The sequence below is a fragment of the Thermobia domestica genome, chromosome 6 (assembly GCF_964235325.1).
Source record: "Thermobia domestica chromosome 6, izTheDome1.hap1.1, whole genome shotgun sequence".
Taxonomy (NCBI): Eukaryota; Metazoa; Arthropoda; class Insecta; order Zygentoma; family Lepismatidae; genus Thermobia; species Thermobia domestica.
Window position 1 is genome coordinate 55,453,427 of NC_137459.1, and position 16,883 is coordinate 55,470,309.

A 16,883-nucleotide genomic window follows, 5' to 3' on the forward strand; every position below is an offset into this window, starting at 1 on the left:
ACAATAATTTCATGGTCACGTTGAAAAATCCACTATTTGATCATTTCCATTAATTTTAATCTAAAATTGTAATCATTCTTATTACTTTGTCACTGAAGTAGTTCGAAAAAACAACAGCTTGTGGATATTGCATATGTAGACACTTTCTCAACCTAAATGTTTTATTAGTTTTCATACACATTAAAGTATTCTTCAATCAGAATACGTATTAGTGGATTTCAATCAATGCATTAATTTTTGTGAGAATATTATTTTTAATTTTAATATTCATGGGAAATTAAATATGAAATACACAACATGTAATAGAATCTCATATGCAATTTAACATTTATTATGATAATTTAATGTTAATCTACTATTTGATCATTCGCATTACTTTTAATCTAACAACTATTATCATTCTTATTACTTTGTAAGTGAGGTAGTTCTAAAAACCAACAGCTTGTCGATATTGTATATATATATATATATATATATATATATATATATATATATATATATATATATACACTTTCTTCATCTAAGTATTTTAGTTTCATACATATCAAACAATCCTTCAATCAGAATAAGTACTATCGAGTTACAATCAATGTATTACTTTTTGTATGAACATTATTTTTAATTTCAATATTCATCTGAAACTAATTATGAAATATACAACATACAAAGAATCTCATATGCAATTCAATATTTGTTACAATAATTTCACGCTGACGTTGAAAAATCTACTATCTGATCATCTCCATTACTTTTAATCTAACAACTATTATCATTCTTTTTACTTTGTAAGTGTAGTAATTCTAAAACTAAACAGCTTGAAGATATCATATACACACTTTCTCAACCTAAGTATCTTAATTATTTTATTATACATCAAACTATTGTGCAATCTCAATACTTATAACCGCTTTAATTAACTGCATTAATTTCTATAAATACATTATTTTTAATATTAGTGATTATGGTAAATAAGCATTGGTATGTATTTTTACGAACCTGCTTTCTGTTTTGTTTTAAGTTCTTTTTATATTCTCATTTTTAACATACAGACATTAAATCGACAGTTATGACTGCTTTTATCTGGTTGCCAAGTTCTAAAGTTCAGAAATTGTGTGTGTGTGTTCTGAAGTTGTATTTTGTTTACTTTATCAATTAATTTTGTCCCATTTCTTTTCCCATGGTTCACTTCTTTGTTTTCACAATCAGAATCCTTATCGTCGCATTGCAAATTGGACACGATTTATCTACCATGTTTTCCGAACATTCGTGACATACACGGAAGTGTTGGCGTGGACAGAACTTGACCTTGCACTGCCTGAACAGGCATACAACGCAAAGATAATTGTCGTCTTGATTATTAGTATGAAAGCGGCGTTTGTATTTTGGGAGTTTAGACTTGGCTTCATATTCCTGTAAAATGAGAACTGAATTAGAATACAAGGAAAATATATAAACTTAGCTGTTTACTAATACTACAATGTGAGGCAAATGTTAAATCTCAACGAGAAAATAATAGTAATCAAAGGATGGAAATCGTGTGCATATTTTATAGGTTGTACCATGTTATATAGGAATAAATTTTGATTACGTATCATTTCACTATTTGATTAATAAATTATGTAATTAGTAACTCGAAGGCTTCCAGTCTATATTTGTCTGTGGTTCTACACTGGTTCACTCGCATATGAAGATTTATTTTCGTTGTTTAACTCGGACCTACAAAATACTACTTAGCAAGAAAAATCAAATTTGATTTTTTTTTTAAATATTATTAGGGCAACCATAAAGCATAGAAAGCAGTAAAACCATAATGGCATTTTTCACCTGTGGTTGGTACTATATCTGTGACTTTGACCACTTTACATATCCAAATTTGCTAATCTTATAAGCATAATAAAGGCTAATTTACAGAAATAAAGCATAATGCTAAATGCTTTTTATTCCAGAACCTTGTGTATGTGTATAATAAAGAAACATTCTTAATATATTTTGTGCCAAAGAAAAAATGATCAACAAAGGCCATTATCAATGACAAAAACAATGGAAATCAACTGCCAATTCCGTTTACGCGTAACAATGAAAAGTTTGAATTCCTTCTATTTCCGCACCTTCCGCTCAGGAGGATTTTTTTTTTTGTTTCCTCCTTTATGTAAAAAGGCTGGCAAGACTGGTTGTACTTATTACAAGGCGCCAAAATCAAGAGTATGTGCAATTTCAGAGAGTAAGAGAATTCCCAACTGGTCACTTCAAAGTAGAAGTCGGTACTCTATTTTGTACTCTTTGTTCTGAATTTCTTAAATATGAGAAGTCTACTATGCAGGCACATGCTTTTTAATGCTTGTGTAATGAAAACGTGTAAAATAAAACAAATAAGTAATAGAAATGGGTAAAAATGAAGTATAATTCAAGGAATAGCATATTAAGGCATGATTTAGAAAAACTGCATAATAAAGCGTAATGTAAGCGTAATAGCCTAAGTACCAAGAACATTAATTCTTTTAATCCAAATGATGTTCACTAGAAAGGAGAGTAAGGTGCCATAAGATGGTGGGAGGGGATAGTAATGGTGAGAGATGAATTCAAACGCCATGGAGACCTCTCTTATTTAAAAGGAAAATACAGCCATAGATTCATGCTTTTGGTAAAATATGCCAACGAAGCAGCTTCTGACAAAATCGATGAAAAACAACTTATATTATTATTATAAGTAATATCTTTAAACACATTTTTTTATTGTGGATCTGTTAAAAGAATTTAAAATTTGTATTTTTCTTAATCAGATAAGAGGAAAAATAAAACATTATATACATCTGTGTAAAGCATAAAGTTGGTTGCCTTATTTATTATTGTTCAATAAAAGTTAAAATTTAGATTTAAGTTTGTGCACTAGAATTAAATACAGTTCAAAGTTATTTATTGTTTATTATTATTCACTAAAATATTAAAATTTAGTATAGGAAGAAATAGTTTTATTTATTATACAAATTAAATTAAAATGTTAATTCAGTAAACCAAATACTATATTTTTTTTATCACTAAATATCGGTAGGCCTATATTAAATAGCCTTCAGCTTGTTAAAGACTTGCACCCTCCCCCCCCAAATACACCCTTATTGTAGGCTCGTACCTCTCATATCCTTAACATATTTATAATCTTAGGGAATTTCGGGGTGTGGCCATCTTATTATAACGATTGCAATCCCTTTTTCTTCCCATCGTTTTTCTTCCATTCTAAGGGAAACATGAAACAACGCTGAAACACGTCTTTAATTATTTTAAATTAAAAACCTAAATACCAATTTTCATGCTTCTTACCTTAAGATATTTCGAGATATGGCCATCTTATTTTAAAAATTGCAACCCCGAATCTTTCTTTCTTCCCGCAGTTTTCTTCCATTGTAAGAAAAAAAAACTGAAAATCGTCGTTAATTATTCTAAATGAGAAGCCTAAATACCAAATTTCATGTCTGTAAACTTAACGGATTTTGAGACACAGCCATAGAATTATAACCCCCCCCCTTTTTTTTTAACTTCTACTGTAAATATCGGAAACGGTGAAACACAAGTCTAGTTATTGTAAATGAGAAGCCTAAATACCAAATTTCATGTCTGTAACCTTAAGAGATTCCAAGATATGGGTATGTTGTTATGGTAATTGTAGTTCCAATCCATTCTTCCTTCTCATTCGTTTTCTTCCCTTCTAGATCAAATATAAAAGAAAAGTACTGAAACACGTGTCTAATTATTTTAAATGAGACGTCTACATACCAAATTTCATGTCTCTAACCTTCAGAATTTCCAAAGTATGGACATTTTAAGATAATAATTGCCACCCTTCTTTTACCCTTTCCCCGTCGAATTAAAAAAAAAAAAAAAAAAAAAAAAATTAGTGGGACCCCACATCATAAATTTTGTACCCTGTTCAAATTTCAAGTTTCTAGCTTAAGAGGCCTAATCACTGAAAAATTAAAGTACCGCTAATTTTAGAGTAATTATATGATATCTTCAAATAGATAAAAGATAATCGAAATGTGGAACAAGAGCGCGCTAGACAATATTTTTTGCATGAGATACCGTTATCACGAGTCACCTAGTAGCTTTCCGTTTGGAGCCATTTAGAAACGCGAAAATAAATGCCGAATTTCTAAATGGCTGGAAATCGGAAGCAGGTAAGTGAGTCATGATAACGGTATCTCATGTAAAATAATATTGTCTAGCGAGCTTTTGTTCCACTTTTCGATTATCTTTTATCTATTTGAAGATGTAAAATAATTACTCTAAAAGTAGTGGTATTTTAATTTCGCCGTGATGAGGCCTCTTAAACAGTTTGATTTTGGCGTTGATCAGTCAGTCAGTTAGGATTTCTTCTTTTATGTATAGAGATTAGTAAGCCAAATGTCTAAAGATACTTTCTAGAAAATAGCAGATAATTACATATGTACAAAAGTTCAGCAAAGAACTCACACTAAATTGAATATTTTGGTACCACATTCAGTGCATAAGATATCATTAATTTTGTACTTTATTTCTTAAAGTTATTTTTCAAATTTTCATATGTATCAACTATACAATTCTATTACTATATCAAGCCAATAATTGTGATCGTGCTGAAATTTATATAAATATTCACTGAAACAGGTGGTTGAACTTAACCACATATTGTGATTTAACGGGGCAATAACTAGAAACCGGATGTTTAAGCACTAAGAACATGGAAAATAGGTAGGCAGATAGGCAATTATAATTGAAACAAAAATTTTAAAAAAGATTTTAAAAAATGCATCAAAAGATTGCGATCTTGGCCAATAATTAGTTTTTTTGGATCAGGGGCCTCAAAATTTTTGAAGGCCCCCTAAATCAAGTTTTCGTATTTTTCATGAAATAAGCACACCATACTGAGTTAAGTGATAGTTTGGGTTTGGCTATACTATATGTAGTTCTCCAGATATAAGGCCTAAAAGAAAATATTTGATTGAAATATATTGGAGTTTCTGAAACAGGGCCATAAAATTTTTGAACGGCCCCTAAATCGAGTTTTTTTTTTCTGAATACGCACATCATACTGAATTAAGTGATATTGGGTTTGGCTACACTAAATGTAGTTCTACAGATATAAGACCTACAAGATTTTTTTTTTTCCTTTTGCCTGAAATATATTGGATCATTTCATCCAAATGTAGGTAGTAAAATTTAACTTGAAATAATGAAGATAAACATTGATGAGACAGAAGATAAACGTTTAATGACACACACATACACACACACACACACACACAACGAAATTAAGCCATGAATACCGTTAGACACATCCTGATCGCTGTTTGTAGAGAACATCTTTTAAAGAAAGAGACATCAAATTATTTCCATGTGCAAGAAAGAACTCACCTTACAACTGCTGCTATTACTTTTCATTTAAGAAATCATATCTTCTGTTCCTGCATATCATTTCCGAAATCACATTTCAGACCGCGCTGGGGCTTTGGTCACGATTGATCCATCTCTAAAGAAGATGACAGTAATTAAACATTCTTTGCTGCTTTTCGTCCTGTAAAATAAATAAATAAATAAATAAAATACAATAAATAAAAATAAACCCAAGATATTCTGAAAATTGCTAGTGTATGTTTTGACACTTGCAAGTTTGTAATTATGTTAATTCACTCTTAAGAAATTGAGGTAATGTCAGTAAGATGGTATGTTCTTGTTATGAATAAATCAAATCATCCTATTATCAGGATTACCTCAATTATCCTATTAGGATTATCAGTCTGCAATCAGCTGATTGCACTAGAAACTAAAATATATTAAATCTTACAAAAAAAAAAAAAAAAAACCTTATTGGTCTAAATGTTACGCAGTGTATGAACATTCACAGGCCAGTTGAATTAGAATTCGCTTATATGGTGCTAGTGAATATAATTAACAATGAATTTGTTTCATCATACGGTTGTTATAATTGTCTTCTTCATCAAAATACTAAAAGTCCCTACTGATCCAACTTGTGTTAAGGCCAATATTTTGGAAAAATGGCGGACGAAGAGGCATCTTTACTTAGTTTTCGACTAATTTCTCAGAAACGGTTAAGTTTAACAAGAAAATGAACTGGATTAATTTAAAAGAGCAAAAACTATTCTTTCAAATAAAATTTTTAGATTTTTTCCAAGACTCTTCATTCTTCAGAAATGATGATCACTTCTCGGAAAATTACATTTAAAACAAAAATTAATCTGAGAATCGTCAGTTTTAACGGGATATTGAAATATTTATATTATTAATTCCCGTAATTCATCTCCAAACTTTTATGATATTTCTTGATTTTCGATAAGCGAAGAAATGTTCACTTCAATCCCGCACCCCTGCATCCCTCCTTTCAAACTATATCCACTACTAAAGCTATATTCTGTTTTTCGTCATTTTCCACTTCGTTTCTCTTTCATTTGAAAACTGTTGTCCACGGAAGCTTTGAGGTAAGTTTGCGGTAAGAGAGAAAGGAAAGAAAAGCGCTATTGATGCATTGATATTTATACTGTATTTGTAATTAATTACCCTCAATTGAAATGTTAACACTAATTGAGTATAAGTAAAGAGTTGATTAGCGCTTTACGTCAGTCATTGCATCTATTATTGATTAATAAGGATGAAATATTTTGGAGTGCGACTACTGAGATGTGAAAAAAAAAAGGTAAGCGATTTAAAAGTATGTTATTCTGTTAAGGGTTTGAGAACGGAATTAAACTTTGTTGTTTATAATTTATGTTACTTAGTGTTATTGAACTTTCAGTGGAAAATATTAAGATAATGTAAATACTATACAGTATCTAATTTTAGCTTATATGCATATTTATACAATATTTTGTGCAATACACTATAATTTCCGTAGTGACAATGTGAAAATGAGTGGTGAAGAATTGTGTTTTGTGCAATGAAATACTAAGTGTTAACCTTGCAGTCACTCTATAATGGGGCTTTTCCATATTAACAAATGCGAGTATGGTGTTGGGGCATTGAAAAGAAAAAAAAAAAAAAAACGGAGAGAGAGACTTTTTTACTCTTCATAATTATTGTAGAAAGCTATTGCATACACTAGGAAAGATACCATTCAAACTAATGTTAAGAAAGGTGTGACATGTATAAACAGATCTGCAGGAAAGAAAGTAAGACTGGATATCCAATTGGTGAAGAATGTGGCGAATAATTTTGTATATATAATAGTTAACATCCCTTGATTGTGCACCAAGGCTAAGGTTTCGATTTTGAGTTTAGTGTCCTGTTCAGCAGCGAAGCTTTATGAGACGTGGACCTACAACTTAACATGGGATCCGAACCATAAGAGCTCCCGCCGAGAATAGAACCCCGGTCTTCCGGACAAAGGCGCGTATGCTATCGACATACCCTAGAGGAAGTTCATCAAGGCTAAGGGAGACGGTGTTGGATGATAATGGTGGACTGACAAAAGTGGGAGGAAACGGGAGAACTCCGAGAAAACCTACGCAGACGGACTCTAAGCATTAGAGATGAGCGCTCTACCACTGAGCCACCGTGGCCCAATAAGTTTCCTATAAGAAAACGTAGGGAAACTTGGAAATTGAGCACTCTTAACATTTAAGGAAATAGTACTATAGAAATCTACTAAGATAGATGAACATTGAGGAAAATCAGAACTCATATTTCGAGAATTTCTTGCTTAATAATTAAAGAGAGACCGTAACACGCGATATGCATGACAAAATTGTATGAATAAACTGAAGACTTCGTCAATTAAATGACATGAATACCACGAGACACCGTTTGAACTTTATAAAATATGGAGCTTGAGAAAAGGGATGATTTCCAATTCAAAATTAACGAACTTTTAGTCATCGTATTGAATAAGATTACTTAAAAAACAGGCAAAGATTGGAGAGCAAATAATCCTATATTTATGACGAACGTGTCTTTTAAGATAGTGAAGAAATCTTGAAATTGCTTATCCTTTTCAGTTATAGCAGCTACTTATAGGTATCATTACACTTCACTTTTTGCATCCGCAGCCGTATCCCAAAGTGTTTCATCTTTATTAACCAATAAGAAATGCAATGACTGATATCAATCTCTTATTATTTCAATACTTCAACTAAATTCGTATTTCCATCTTAATTGAAGACGATTATTCACTGCTTCCTAAATGTAGTATAAACGTCAAAGCCTCCAATCAATCTCAAAGTTTTTCGCTGTTAACATCGCATAAAATATCACGTTATTACGTCAAAGAGAAGCATAGTGTTATATATATATATATATATATATATATATATATATATATATATATATATATATATATATATATATTTAACCATGGTCGTTCTCGGGATACTTTTGAGAGGAGGATTCTAATATTTATCTTCTTGTTTTTTAAATTATTGTTTATAAGAGCCCCTTGAGTCCTTCTGGGTATAACTCTGATATCAACGACAGAATCGAACAAACATTTTGAATAACGAAATAAATAACATTCACATTTTCATTAAGAAAAAAATGACGAAATACAAAATATAGATAGCTTTTGTAGTAGAGGCTGTTTGAGTATGGTGGGGTGAGGGGGAAGAACATTTCCCCGATCATCAAGAAACAAGACGTATCCTAAAATACATCTTTTGTAATAAAACTATAGTTTGGAGATGAATAACGGTCGTTAATCCTTAAAGCATTTCAACAGTCCGATAAAGCTGACAATTCTTACGTACTTTTAAATACAATTTTCCGGAAATTGACCATCATTTCTGGAGAATGGTGAGATTTGGGTATAATCTAAGAGTTTCATTTTAAAGGATTTTTTTTTTTGTTCTTTTAAATTGGTTCAGTTTATTTTCTTTCTAAACCTAGTCGGTTTGGAGAAAAAACCCCAAAACCGAATTTTCCAAGATGGCGATGTTAACATACGTTGGATAAGTGGGAACTTCTAGTATATTGATGAGGAGCAGAATTGCAACAGTCCTATGGAGAGCAAAAATAGTAATACATTATTAATTGTGTCCACGATTGATAACTAATTCGACTGGCCTATCAGTGTTATTAACTAAGACGGATTACACACATTACAAAACTGTTATATATTGATATTTTGATAAAAGTCCGTTAATTTGTACCAGTCCTTTAACTCATCTCTTATTGTATTTAGACTCATGACATATTAAGTTGCATGTGCCAAATTTAAGAATGATTTGTTTTTAAATTATTATTTTCAAAACCGACTGGAATAGAATGTGTTGATCGGAAGTTGACTTTTTTAGAATGGAAAGTCACGATTTTTGTTTTAGATTCGGAATAAATAACTTCAGCTTCTTCCACTGTAATAATGACATTGAAATGTTATTAGGATAAAAATTTAATGTAATTGAACCTTGTCGTAATATAAAGTACCATTATAACTAAATCCTGAATACTGTATTAGTTAATGAAGTTTTCAATTTCGTAACTTACTGAAAATCATCTATTCAGACCTAAAGTCGTTTTTCTCTAATGGAACGTTGGAAGTTTTGCTTAAGATTTGAAATATATTTAAAGAAAGAAAAAAACAAACTAATATTTAAAACACTTCTTTATAAGTGCTGCCTTCATCCTGAAAATGTAGTCCAAATTGTGGTTAGATCAGTTTTACATCAAACAAATCTTCCAAGGAAAAGGAACTTAAAAAATTGTAAGCTTAAACTGGTGCATTTCAATTTTAAATGTCGATTTCCAGTTTGAGAAGATCATTTCTGGTCTGTATGGGAACTTGAAATATTTACCGTTTAATATGGCATTCAGGATTATCACAGTATTTAATATTTTGACTAAATGGATATTTATCGACTTTAGATGGATTGATCTTATTGGAGCATCATGCCCAATTTTATCACGTCTTTCCTTCCAGTGCTTTACAGTGTAGATATATAGGAAACTGGAGTGTAATCTATGCTCTGTGGATTGTCGCAGGGTTATTAAGAGCAGAGGTTGGTGAACAAAATACATGAAACGAGTTAACGTTAATTTTTGTATATTTTAGACAACCTAATTTCCTCCATAACCTTTTCTTAATTATAATTTTATTTTATGATAATTGAAATTATAATATCGTAAAGAAATTTCGATGACTTACCAGACAGTAAGATAGTACTGGACTTCGGACTCCGAGAATTCCTTGAGTTGAACAGACACCAACGTGACCCACTCTGATGTTCTTATTGATTTTATTAACGGAATATCAGTGCACCCGTATCTTTGGTGATCAGTAGGCTTAGAGGAAGGTTAAATGTATACCCTTTGGACCAGAAAAGAAGGAAGTACTTGGAAATGTTTTGAGAGAGAAGGAACGGGTATGATAATGAAAGGAAAACAGGAGAGATAATTATTGTATTGTACGAATGAATTGCTGTGAGCTCATAGAGTGTAACTTATCACTCTACAAGGAAGTTACCTGTCAGTGATAACAAGAATACATAAGATAATATTAATGATAATATAAAATTTAGGAAAACTCGTAAAGCTAACAGTAAATTCTTAGTCTATTAGGTATCGTCTAAAACAAGATGCAGAGATAACCACTGAGTTTATTGTTTAACAAGTTAATTGTTGATTTGAACCGAAATGAGGTTTAAAATTAACTCAAAAGTTTGCAATAACAAAAGTCTGGCATTTTACGATAGTAGGGTCAATCCATACGAAGTGGTCCAGAGCTGGTTGCTCGACCATCTCCGAAAATTATAAAAAATTGAGTGTGATGAACCTTGGGTCATCACACCATTGACGTTGTCGTATGTACAAGTGTTCCTGAATGGCGACCATCTTTGTTGTCGGTGGGTGCCAATTTTTGCATTTGCAAGCGTTTACGAAAACTACAGTTGCTCAGGACATACGAATCAGACGAACGCCAAACAAAAACGAATCTTTACAGGAGAGACTGAGGTACGCGGAGAATATAAACTTTTTCGTCTAAAAAAAGATATGCAGGGTTGCAAAACCAATACATGAATTCACCAGAAAAACTACAGAAAATTACACTTTAAAGGGGCTGTATTTGGGAATGGCATAAAGGAGGGGTTCATAAGTGTTGTGCTGCATACCATTGCATTCAAAGAGTCTGCAGAAATATCCACAGCTATGATACTGCTGGCACCGTAGATTTATGGGGGTCCGAAAGTTGAAGTTTATGATTTTGATGCCATTTTCGGGGCCTAATATCTCAGGAGGGCAAAGTGCTAAAAATTGCTGCTTATGCCACAAAGTAATTCTGTATGTGAACAAACCATTGCAAATATATATATGACTGATACTACATTAATAAAAAAGTGAGGATATGGTAAAATGATAAGAAAGCACTTGCGTGACAATGGTTGTAGCTCGGAAAAAAATAAATGTTTGGATATGTTCCACGCTAGATCTCAAAACCTATGCATTGTGCAGAAATTAGGCCCGCTTTTGTTTGTGTTCAGTTGTGCAAAAGCTTACGAGTGGCGTTTGTTCCATCTTTCTAGCTCCATGATCATTTCCACGTCTATATGGTAAAGAGGTTAGTTCCCCCTTGCTCCCACGACACACATCGTCGAACTGGACCGCAGTATTAAGGCACTTAATGTATCAGCAAAGTGTCATTGAAATCCAATCCCACTTACGGAAGTTAATGTTCACAATGTTGCGCTATATAGGATAGACTAGTCTCTGGCTAGCTGGGGACTCCGGACCCAGACTCCCGCATTTGCTCGGCCTATGACCTCGAACCTCAAAAACAGGGGCGCGGTGGCTCAGTGGTAGAGCGTTCACCTCCGGTGCTTGGGGTCCCTGGTTCGATTCCAGCTCGCGCCGTGTGGACTTTGTGGGGGACAAACATCGTGCTCGTGGGTTTTCTCGGGATTCTCCCGTTTCCTCCCACATTCTTCATTTCGATCATTTCTCATTATCACCGTCTCCTTTAGCCTAACCGGCATAAGTGTGGGACGTTAAACTTAAAGATTTCATTTCATTTTTTCGAACCTCTAAACCTACAATTCTACCAAATTTCAAGTTTCTTTTCGCATTTCAACTATCTAAAAGATTAGATTTTGTATCACAAGAAAACACCCATTTAAATAACATGGGAATTACTTTTTCTTCCCAATAGATACCTTAAAATTTAAAAGTATTTACTTTTGGCAATTTTCTTGTTAGTTAGTCCTGAAAGTCTACGATCATGCGAAATGTCATCATTCTAATCCTGCTGAAAGTACCTAAACATTTTGGGGCGTAGAAGATGTCCCATATAAATCACGCTGGGAAGACTTTTCAGTTCCCCACAAAACCTCTCTACAGTTGAACATTTTTATTTTTGGTAATTTACTTAAGTAACGCTAACTGAAACGTACAAGCATATCGAATTTCAAGTTTTTATTGCAATTTCAAGTACCTAAATTTTGAGATTATAAGTCAGAAAAAGGCTCATTTAAATAACATAAATTTATTCATCCCCCTAAAAATTAAAAATATTAACTTTTGGCAATTTTCGTGTGGGTTAATACTTGAAGGCTACAATCATGCTAAATTTCAACTTTCTACATCATTCGGAAGTACCTCTTTATCTTATGTCAGTTCATGTAGTTTTATATATATAGTTAGAATAGATATAACGCAACCTTTTGAACATATTAACTTCCGTAACTGCGATTGGATTTCAATGTCACTTTGCTGATACATTCAGTGCCTTAATACCGCTCTCCAGTTCGACGATATGTATCGTGGGTGCAAAAGGGGAGCTAACCTCCTTACCATATAGATGTGGTAATGATCATGGAGCTAGTAATATGGAACAAACAGCACTCGCAAGCTTCTGCACAACTGAACATAAACAAAAGCAGGCCTAATTGCTGCATCATGCATAGTTTTTGAGATCTAGCATTAAACATTATCAAAACATTTAAAATTTTTCCAGGCTACAACCATCATCACGCACGTGCTTTCTTATCATTTTTACCATGTCCTCACTTTTTTTTTTATCCATGTAATATCAGTCATAATTTTTTTGCAATAGTTTATTCACATACAGAATTACTTTGTGGCATAAGCAGCAATTTTTAGCACTTTGCCCTCCTGAGATATTACGCTCCAAAAATGACATCAAAATCACAAACTTCAACTTTCGGACCCCCATAAATCTACGGTGCCAGTAGTATCATAGCTGTGGATATTTCTATAAACTCTTTACTTGCTATGGTATTCAGCACAAAACTTATGAACCCCACACTTTATGCCATTCCCAAATACAGCTCCTTTACGGTGTAATTTTCTGTAGTTTTCTGGTGATTTCATGTATTGGTTTGCAACCCTGCGTATTTATTTATACACAAAAGTCGTGAGCAGCTGTAGTTTTCATAAACGCTTGCAAATGCAAACGTTGGCTCTCCACCGACAACAAAGATGGCCGTCATTTAGGAAAACTTGCACATATGACAACGTGAATGATGTTATTGACCTTCCCATACACACGGTTCGTCACACTCAAAGTTTTATAATTTTCGGAGATGGTTGAGCAACCATTTTCAACATTTTTGTACCACTTCAGATGGATTGACCCAGTAGCATCCACATATCACAGCGTCTCAACTTAGCACTCGTATGGTTCAGCCCACCAAGTTCGTAATCGGTTCCGGCCGTGTGCACCAAGGAAGTTCAACTGTTGAACGAGGGTCATAACCAAGCTCGGTGTAAATGTCTGTTGCATCAACTACGTTCAGGGTTAAGTTTCGGTCAAATGGTGGATGAACTTGGTTTTAGCTTGAATGGCCGATTTTGGGGGTTTAAACTTCTTTGATCCAAGTCAGTCCGCTTACATTCAATAGTGTCTTTGTATTTTTGCCCTAATGAAATTGTAATACATTTCTCGTATTCCGAAAATTTTTTGCTCGTGGTTATTATTTTTTTCCTAGATACAATGTATGTAGTATCAATAAAATGAAATAAAAGTTCTGAAGTTCGTTATTGAAATACAGAAGCAAAAAATAAATAAATAAATAAATAAATTAAATAAATAAACAAGAATAAAAAGATAAATAAATAAAACAAAATATACGGTGAAGATTAGGAATACAGTTCTTTTTTTTAATATTCAGGTAAGTCTGTTAACTCGCAAAAAGAAATAAGGAGGATATGCAGGTAGAAAATCTGCGAGGCTCTAGCTTTACAATAGAGAGCCCACTAGAAATAAACTACATATACTGTGCGTTTTTTTTTTTTTTTTGGACAATGCATTTTCATAGCATTTTCGACAATGTATTTTCCAAACAATTTTCCAGTAAAGGTTAACCTTAGGAGGGTGTAAAACTATGTATATAAATACAGTATTTTCTCGTCAAAATTCCATGCAAACAGCGTACAATTTATTATCCAGTTATTCATCGTAAAAGTTATTATCTAGTAACTTCTCGAGTGGTATCAACCAATTGCGTACAATTGTATAAGACACATACAAACATACTACATATAGTGAAAGCCACACGTCTCAAAACCACGCACCAAGCTTTGCAAGCTGCTTGTTACAAGTTATTTTTGAACCTATTACGGTTTACGCCAAGGTGATGCTTGAGGGCTATAGTCGAGGTGCGACCGTAGGGAACAGGTGAATTTGCGATGGTAGGTATACGTGTAAGCAAATGAAGGGTTCACTCGAGCAGACGGTTCTACCAAATACAAAATTCATAGGTAAAATACGAAGTGAAATATTTTTCATGAAGGAATGAAAGTGTGAATATAAGTAATTACCATCTATCACAGCATATTGAAATGAATTATTAGTGATAAAGAAATTATTGTATGTGTAAATGTGCTCCTACACTGTCCTCGTTTATGCGTATATGCCGTCATTGACGCACCTGCTCCCTATGCACGCAACCGCTCGGGCCTCCCTACTGCATTCCTACTCTAACTCGGTTAGATAGTATTTGTGCTTTTCGGTGACCACGTAGCACAAGTTGGTTCGTGTTTTATACAAAGTAGTTTTTATGCTGTACGCCCACACTTTATTTATACGATACTGAGCCATCCTGAAGTCAATCCGCTAGTAGTAATGGAGCATTTCATTTAGTGCATGCTCTGCTAAAAGAAAGCTCTAACCTAACCAGAAAATGTAAGAACGTGTCAAAATTTGGTAGAAATGTCCGCTCGAGTAATGAACAAATCAGAACAAAAAATACGTATCAATTTGTAGAAGATGATCACTACAAGCTGGTTTTGCACTATAGTTGTATAATTATGAACCATACATTTTAATGCTGTTTCTATAATCACATATTACTTACATATGTAAGAATGTATTTTGAGAAATTGCACCGGAAATTAGGAAGTTTATATTTTCCACACTTTTCATTTCTTATGCACACATCACCATCCCTAATGTGCCTGGTTTCTCGGACAAAATCACGAACGATCCCTCAAATTGTGCCATGCTTGGAATCGGAATAGATACAAACTCAGGTTGTGTTGGCCACTTAGCACACATTCGTGCGTGGTTTTTGCACTTATTGTATTAATAACAATAGTTTGCAAGCATATTACATATGTGTATGCAGCTGGTGGACAGGTGAGAACCTAATAATGCAGTTAGATCATAAGTGGAAAGAATAAATAGTAGCGCTCCTCAACTTTACCTATGCTAACTGGTAATTGTAGGCAAACGCCAACAAGGAAAAGGATGTAAAACATTAGAATAACAATATCATGATGAAATATGTGTTACTGGTGAATCAATTTTCCCCATCGGTGGATTACAGCATTTTCTTTTTTATTATTTTCTAGTGGCGGCGAATTTCAGTATACTGAGGATAAAATATATTAATAACGAAAATACTGGGAATCCACATTAAGCATGGGTAGGGTGACCAAACGTCCCGTAAAAACGGGATTGTCCCGTTTTTTCACTACCATTCCCGGTGTCCTGAAAAATTCTCCCGGGACGCCAAAATGTCCCGTATTTACGTACATTGGGTACAAAAAACCTTTCGAATCGCTAAAATTTCCTAATTTATATGATTTATTTTTTAAGGTATTGATTATATCGGAAAAAATGAAATGAAATCTTTGAGTTTTACGTCCCACGTTTTTGCCGGTTAGGCTAAAGGAGACGGTGATGATGAGTAATGAATGAAATGGTGGAATGAAGAAAGTGGGAGGAAATGGGAGAACCCCGAGAAAACCCACGCACACGGTGTTTGTCCCCCACAAAGTTCACTTGGCGGGAGCTGGGATCGAACCCAAGACCCCTAGCACCAGAGGTGAACGCTCTACAACTGAGCCACCGCGGCCCCCATTTAATTACTGAGCAACGTCATTACGACGTTTGCGGTATTGGATGTGGTGGTTCCATTGATTTCCCTCTTAGGCCTCCCCTCTCCGCAGACGACAGTGCAAGGGCTGAAAGTGTTATGAAGAACAAATGTAACCTGTTTTTACTCTCTGTTTCGCGCAGTGGAAGATTGAGGCGCTGTCATCAGTACAGTACAGTGTTTCCGTGATTTGACTAAGATGTAACCTACTATTGTGCTGCCAAAATGTCTTGAGCCGTGGCAAAAATGCGAACTAAAGCTCACACCCCGACACATCCACGCGTTGAGCCAATAAGGGTTCAGCAGCTTCTAAGCGAGAGAGCCTTAGCGAAAGAGAGTGGAATTCCTTCAGCCGATAGCAGCGCCTGAAACGGAAGACTGGGTGTCAAGTCAATGTGGTATGTTTATATCAAAGGAGAATAAAGGTACAGAACTATAAAAGTGAAAGTAAAAAGAAAACTAGTTGTACGTGAAATAATGTTTAATAGTAACAAAATAGAAATAAAAGGAGTTGGAATCCGATGCTGAGAGTAATTATAAATCATGTCGGTGACAGATTTGAGCGCTCATATATTTTTA

General features: G+C 33.7%; 1 long non-coding RNA gene across 2 annotated transcripts; it reads right to left on the minus strand.

Moving 5' to 3' along the window:
- Positions 1–520: 520 nt before the first annotated feature.
- LOC145687671 (uncharacterized) lies at positions 521–16,602 on the minus strand. 2 transcript variants are annotated; one of them, XR_014131707.1, is made up of 4 exons: positions 16,515–16,602; positions 10,118–10,435; positions 5,386–5,545; positions 521–1,410 (listed from the first exon to the last, which is right to left on the minus strand). It is a non-coding gene; the product is annotated as an uncharacterized LOC145687671 (long non-coding RNA). The 2 variants fall into 2 exon arrangements; XR_014131706.1 differs by lacking the exon at positions 16,515–16,602 and adding an exon at positions 15,282–15,523.
- Positions 16,603–16,883: the final 281 nt, after the last annotated feature.